Source organism: Phocoena phocoena, chromosome 6, assembly GCF_963924675.1.
Source record: "Phocoena phocoena chromosome 6, mPhoPho1.1, whole genome shotgun sequence".
Lineage (NCBI taxonomy): Eukaryota > Metazoa > Chordata > Mammalia > Artiodactyla > Phocoenidae > Phocoena > Phocoena phocoena.
Genome location: NC_089224.1, coordinates 112,062,079 through 112,069,989, shown reverse-complemented (window position 1 = coordinate 112,069,989; position 7,911 = coordinate 112,062,079).

Sequence of the window (7,911 nt, the reverse complement as noted above, 5' to 3'; positions counted from 1 at the left end):
TGTCCTGGTAAAAGAGCTCAAAACCTGGTAGAAGAAGGGGGCGGCCAAGGGGCAGTGCATGGGAGCGGGGGCTACCAGGACACTCTGAGAACGCCTGCTGCTACGAAGTAGGCCACCCGCCCTGGTCCCCTAGGCCACTCCAGCAGCTCTGCCCGTCCCCTTCCTCTGGGCAAGGCCAGCTCATCAACCAGACGGGGAGTGGGGTCCCATCACAATGGAAAAGGACCCTCTAGAGACCGAGGGTGGGCAGGGGCCACCGCTGGCAGCATTTCCAGCTGGCTTCTTCAGGCACCTCCCAGGAGACATCCCTTGGGTCAAATAAATTTGAGAAATTCCGCACTCGGCCGCTACAGCAACCCACAAAGTGCAGGGATGTATTGACCACCTGGGAAGCATAGTGGACTTCATCAAAAATGATGTTTCGGGCTTCCCTGGTGGCGCAGTGGTTGAGAGTCCGCCTGCCGATGCAGGGGACGCGGGTTCGTGCCCCAGTCCGGGAGGATCCCACATGCGTGGAGCGGCGGGGCCCATGAGCCATGGCTGCTGCGCCTGCGCGTCCGGAGCCTGTGCTCCGCAACGGGAGACGCCATGACAGTGAGAGGCCCGCGTACCGCAAAAAAAAAAAAAAAAACAAAAAAACAATGTTTCCCAAACTTGTTTGCTTGGATTCTTTTTTTTCTAGCCACACCTGCTAACATCCCCTGGAGCCCGTGTCCTGAGTAGCCCAACTGGGAAATTCGACCAAAATGTGTCTCAGAACAAGTTAAAGGGTGTGACCTCTGGGTGTGACCTGCCCTGTTCCATGACACACTTGTCCCCTCCCTGCCTCCACTGCATGCTCAGTAGGAGAAAGAGCCGAGTTCCAAAACCCCGTCCTCAGACTCTCTCTTCTCCATTCAGGGACAGGAAATCATTCAACTAACGAAGCTGCTTACACCCGTGTCCAGGAGTGGGTAGGAACCAGACGTCCACAAAATGGATTTTCCAGAAAAACAGAAATTGGCAGTCTTCCCTCAAGCTGGTATCAGGAGGGAAAAAACCATGAACAATTTAGATAATGACAGAAGAGAAAACTCACGAAATTCCCTGAATTCCCCTGTTAGGATGAACGGGGGCCTGAGAAGTCCCAGGAAAACAATTTTAACTCTTCACCCAGCGCTTCGGCACCTTGTAAACTCGTGCTGGGAAGGAGCCTGGAGGGGCCAGGCAAGCATTCCCCACCATGTGGCCTCGGGCCAGCCCTCCCTCTGCACCCACGTCCTCAGCCGTGGACGCTGAACTGAACTCGGGAAACCGGGGGAAGAAACGCCGAGCAAGATGATTACGCGGTGAGGCAGCCTGTGTGTCCTGAACTACGTTGCTCTGAATTTTAACCCTAAGCAGGTGTTAGGTTTGCGGGGCAGGGTTGGCGCTCGTGTCCATTTGCCATCTGGACGCAGGGGCTTAGGGCAGACGAAACATTCTCCTTCAGTGACGACACACAGTCATCACACATCCACACACGGCTGCCTTTATTGTACTTACGGATTTGTTCGTGCGTGTACTCCCCCAAGTGTTGATAATGCAATGAGCACCGTTAGCCCCCGACCTTATGGGCTCCCTCCATCCCCCCTCCCCACCTTCCTCACTATCCCAGAGATGATTGCCAGCCTGTGCTGACGTTTATTTGCTTCCTTTGCTGTTCATAAACAGTTTTATCGATCCAGAAGTATGCCGAAATCATCCGATGTTCAGTTTGTCTCTCTGCTGATGAGATCCACCAGCCGCTGGCATGGCTCGTCTCCTGCCGGGGGGCCCTCTGCTGTTGCAGCACCACGACTGGCCCATCCTTTCCCCGGGGTGCTCTGCGGCACCTCCTGCTTTTTGCACAAGCTGTGCACCTGTGCACACGGCCTCAGGGCGTGTGAACGCTCGACTTTGTAATATGAGCCCAGATTCTTCCAAAGTGATTGTTCAAATCTATCCTCCCACCAGAAAGAGAAGATCCTACGGACCCAACGTGGTTCACCACGTGGCAGGATCTAGACTGCACTTAAGACGGAGTCACGGGTGCTCCTCATTTGTGCCTCATGTGCTGTCAGCCGTCTGTCTTCCCTCGTCTGAGAGATGCCTGCCCATGGCTTTTGCCCATTTTGCTATTGAGTTGTATGTCCTTTTCTTATTGGTCCATCAGAACTCTTTACATATGCTGGATCCTAATTCTTTGTCCATTATTTGCCTTGAGAATATCACCCAGTCCATAGCTTGCTTTTTGCTGTCTTTAATCGATCTCTTAATAGACAGGATTCTTAATTTTAATATCTTCAAATTAATCTAGTTTCCATTTACGGCTAGTGATTATGGTGTCTTGCTTACGAAATCCTTCCCTGCTCCCCCACCACCACCCGCAGGTTGGGGGAGGCTGGGCACTGAGATGGAAAAGCAAGAATCCTATGGATGAGGATGTCCAGCGGGGAGGAGGCTGGGGGAGACCCTGAGACACCCCAGAGTGGTGTGAGGTCTCTGAGCACAGGGGTAGCTTGGGCTGGGAGGAGGAAGAGGAGGCAGAGTGACCCCCGTGGATCTGCGCGCCCAGGACGCTGGGACCCTCTGCCTTCTCAGGGAGAACCAGGCTGTGCCAGAGGGGGCAGCAGACAAGCTACATTCTGGCAGAGGGCCGCAGAGAACAAGGACTGACTGTCCCCGCTGCCAAGGCCTGGGCAACCCCACATTCCCAGAATGCCTGCCCCCAAGAGAAGCTGAAGGGCAAGGGGGAAGAACTGGCCTTGACATCTCCCATCTCCCAAGAGGGGCCAGGAAAAGTCACCGGGAACGGGCAAGATTAAGTTTTGCACCCTAGGTGCGCATGGGGGCTTCAGAGCCCAGTTCATTCCCAGAGAAATACTGAGTTTCTACCTTTCCCAGCTGAAATGCCCGTCTGCCCCTTCATCAGGACCTCGGCACCTGGAAGGGCCCCTGGTGGGTTTAGAGGCAGACGAGCTGGGCTTGCCCAGAGTCTGGTTTTCGGTCCTGACTCTGGGCACCTGGGTGGAACACACTCCATCCTGGGCCCACCGCCCCCTCTGTGGCAGGAAGGGACCAGCCTGAGTGACGCTGTCCACGCCTCCTGTATGCAGACAGGACCAGGGTGGGGTTGGTGTCGCCGCCAGGCCGGTAGCGGAGCAGCAGGAATGGCAGCCTGGGCTGGCAGCTGCCAACGGCCCCTGCAGCCAGGGCAGGAGGCCCAAGGTCTCCATCCAACGCACCGACCCATGGCCATGCAGCTCCGCCCCAGCTGTGCAGTCACAAGACTCCTGTCCCTCCCAGACTGACAAAGTGCCACACGGCAAGGCACCGCTCCGAGGAACAGCACAGAGCCACGTTTGCAAAGGCAAAAAGAAACAGGTGAAGTGAATTCCGCTCATATATTGTATTTAGGCCAAACATATCAATTGTCAATTTCAATGTGTAGCCAATATAAAAATTATTGATGAGCTATTTGCGTGTTTTTCTACTAAGTCGTTGTCAACATCGGGGGTGTATCAGTCACAGTGCCTCTCAATCAGATGGCCACATCTGATCAGGGGCTGGGGGCTGCCACATCAGATGTACAGAGCAGAAAGGACACCAGGGTGGTGGATGAGAACAAGAAAAACTGCAGGCGCACTTTTTAGAAAAGAGAAGCCAATGGTCAGTGCAGGGAATGACCAGAAAAAGGGCTGTTTCCATGCTCAGCTTCCACCGAGCCTGACGTGGCCGTGTCTCCCGTGGGTGGGCTGAGGGCCTTAGGACTGATTTTTCTAGCATTTCAGTGACAGCCACGTGGTTTGCGCCAAACCAAGGGCATGACTGCTCCCTGCTGGACTCGCTGCTCCCTGCATCCGTCCTCTTAGGTGGGGAAATCCTGGCACCCAGTGGGCACAGCCGGCATTTCTGCAAGAGGGGAGCTCCCATGGCCGGTCTGGGGCTCAGAAGTATAGGGGCCATCGGTGAAGGGGGTCAGAAAGTACAAACTTCAGGTTATGAAACGAATAAGTCCTGGGGACGTAACGTACAGCATGGTGACCATAGTTAATAACACTATATTTTGCACATTTGAAAATTGCTAAGAGAATAGATCTTAAAAGTTCTCATCACAAGAAAATTAAAATGTTGTAACTATGTATGGTGATGGGTGATAACTAGACTTATTGCGGCCATCATTGTACGCCTGAAACTAATATAAATGTTACAGGTCAATTATACCTCGATTTAAAAAAAAAGAAAAAAGAAAAAAGAAAAAAGAACGGGGCCACCTGGACCCAGTTTACCAAAAACATCAGAAATGGGGCTGGGGATAGGCTGAGGCCAGTGAGGCAACAGAATAACTTAAAGGGGATGCCAGAAAACTCAGTAATCAAGATTTTATATTTATTTATTTAGAGTAATTTTAAAAATCAAAAGTAACACTAAAATACCCATGATGAACAAAATATCAAATGTTAAATGAATACAGGATCTGACCCTCACCCAGTCCTGGAGGTGGTGGGGTCCTGCTTGGTTTTGGAGAGACCCACCTAAGCCGGCCCGGGACTCTTCCAGCTGCCAGAGGTTCTTTCTGGAAGAAGGTGGGTGGGTTAGTCTGCTCAGGAGGCCATAACAAAATACCGTAGAACTTGGGGGACTTAAACAATAGGAGTTTATCTTCTCACAGTTCTGGAGGCCGGAGTCCCAGAGGCAGGGGCCATGGTATCTGGTGAAGCCTCGGTTCCCGACGTGCCGAGGCCTACTCTCTCCGTGTCCACACGTGGCCTTTCCTCGGTGCAGAGAGAGACCTCTGGTGTCTCGTCCCCTTCTCTTTTTTTTTTATAATTTTTTATTTTATATCGGAATATAGTTGATTTACAATGTTGTGTTAGTTTCTGCTGTACAGCAAAGTGATTCGGTTGTACATACACATGTATCTATTCTTTTTCAAATTCTTTTCCCACTTAGGTTGTCACATTCTCTTCCCTTTCTGATCAGGACTTCAGCCCTATAGGATCAGGGCCCCACCCCGATGTCCTTATTTAACCATAATTGCCTCCCGAAAGGCCCCATCTCCAAATACAGTCACATTAGGAGTTAGGGCTTCAACGTGTGAATGTTGGGGGCACAGTTCCGTCCACAGCAGTGAGATACAGATGCGGGAAGCAAACCTCCTGCTACCTTCCCGCTTCTCTCTGGCCCTCTGAGGCTGCCTGGGGGAGACTCTGTAGTGAGGCAGCTGGACCCTAGAACCTGCCCAGCACCCTCCAACCTTTGGCAAAGACGTGGGATAAGCATGGACTCGATAACCCGCAAGCTCCACCCGCCTGCGCAGTCCTCGGTGTCCTCGCAGCTCAGACCAGGCTCCCCTGGCCCTGCTGAGCAGCCAGGCCACGGGGCCAGCAGTGCAGCCACCGCCCAGCCCACAGGGTCTCCTGGATTCAGAGCTGACAGCCAAGGCGCAGGAGACCTGCCCCACAAGGGCTCCTTCTGCTCCCATGAGGATCCCGATTTGGCCTCTGAGCTGTTGGATCCTTCATTTCCATGACTCCCCATAGAGGGCCCACGGTCACCCACTAGGAAACCCGGGACAGCCTAGATCATGCAGACTGGCTGCCTCTGTCCATGGCTATCCAGGGCCTGCCCCGCGGGGCCAGCGCAGTGCGGGGATGGAAGATGGACCTTGGTTTCTCTGGGCACCTCCAGCCAAACGGAACTGTTTTCTTGGGAGATTTTGCAAGAGATTCGAGACTCCTTTTCCCACAGAAGTAGCCTGGAGGTGGGAGGACGGTCTGGTTTACAACTTGCCCTCTGAGAGGCACAGCCAGGAGCGGCCTGGGGGAACTGCCCAGAAACGTAACAATCCCCCTTCACGGTCATTCCCTGCGCTGACCATCAGCTTCTCTCTGTCTTTTTTTTTAGTGCTTTCCCAAAAGAATTGAACACACATTCACCTATGTGTTAAAACGTGCTTAAAAATGGTTCCTTTTGTGAATTTCACCTCAATTTTTTCTCAAGTGCTTGAATCCCTGCAGGACACTCTGAGGCCAGCTGTGGAGCCTGTGGTGGTTTAGTACCTGGGGAGCTCCAGGCTTTCGGGGGCTACTTCAGGTGATGCCATTCATCCGTCGTGCCCCTGGACACGAAGGACAGAAGTGCACACCTTCATCACAAATGTGTGCTGCATTCCAGCCTCAAAGAGGTCTTAGAGACTCAGCTGTAAAACGGGCCCCCAAAGCCACTGACCCTCTGCCTACTGAGAGGTGGGGTCTCTATCACCTCCTTAAAGCTGGTAGATGGCTCCTCCAGCAGAGGATGGAAGAGGGGAGATCTCTTTGTTCAGAGGCCAGTCAGCGTGCTGCTGGGGTCCGGCTCCCTGGACCTTCACCCTGGGAGACTCCCTCTCTGAACCTGGCCACCGCCTGGAGAAGCCCAATCCACATGGACAGGCCACAGGCAGGCGCCACCTTGGAGTCCGGCCTTCGGCACCACTGGGATGGTCCAGCCTCAGGCTCCAGCACTGGCACCTCCCAGCCGGGCCCAGACAACCTGGAACAGAGGCAAAGCCACCCCACTGCGGCCGGCTCGAACTCCTGACCTCCAGGCCCCTCCGTGAGTGTAATAAAAGTGTGACTGTTTTATCTCACACAATTAAGGTTGAGGTGGTGTGTTTCACAGAAATAGAAAACCGGATCATCAAGAGAGTTCCTTCTTTGAGTGACGGCTGCCCCATCACTTCCAATTTGAACGACCTCAAACTGATATCTTTTCCATCTAAAATGTCATGCTTTGCAGACATCTGAGCTCGCCCGTGTAAAGGCTTGGTGAAGGGCAGTATTCTCAGGAAGTACGGAGCCCTCTGGAAAGCTCTACTGCTCAGAACCTTCCATTGCAAGGGACAAAACACGAGCCAAACAAGCTTAGTCCAGAAAGGCAGGTGCCAGCAGGGCCAGGACAGCCTCGGGCTGGATCCAGGGACCAAGGAGAGGTCGTGGGTGTGTCCACCCCCTCTCTTAATCTCTCTCCCTCTGATGGCTTCTTTCCCTCCTTCTGGACCTTCTCCACATGGCCAAGGGAAGGGTGGACGTGGCCACAGAGTCCCCGGTTCACACTGTCCCATGTCAGCAACCCGGATGGAAGCCCCCCCTTCGGTGCGTGTCACCTGTGCAGATTCACACCCCTATACGCACACACACACACGTGCACACATGGGAAGGACTCTCTCTACATAGCAAGACTTTGGGTCATAATTTCTATTTCCTTAGAAGCTGCGTACACACTCATGTACGTGTACACAGAGGCACGGGGCACCTGTACATACACACAAGCACACACACACGCGCTCACAGGTGCGCACACACACTGGGTCTTCTGATCCCCACATTCACGTTGGGGCCACCTGCCCTGGTCTTGCCCTGCCATGCCCACAGGAGGTTTTCCAAGACCGGGCAGACGGCAGAACGATCTCTTTCTAACAACCCTTCCTGTGAAGAAGGTAGACAGACCTTCTTAACAAAAGACATCTAACAGAGGGAAATATTTGCACTGAAATGTAAAAATCGCTACTCCAAAGAGCATTTTTAATTATCTCTTTGAAACTGGAAAGTGTCTTGTGTGGGTGCAGAACCCAGAGACTTGTTTTTCGCTTTTCACTGTGTTACCGTCCTCGGGAGGGGCCCCGAGGGATGGCATCCCCGTCCTGGGCCCTAATGCTGACTCCCATGTTTTCTTGAGGTGCCCTGGCTGAGGACCATGCAAACCCTCCAACCTCGAAGCCTCGCTCCTGAGATGAAGACAGAGCTGCCGCTCCCAGGCTGTGAGCTTGGTCCTGGGGCTCCTTCCCTCTGCCTCTTGCCCCAGCCAGGCTCCCACTCCTTTGTTTTCCCTACAGATATTGACAGAGCATCTTCTACGTGCCAGACATGT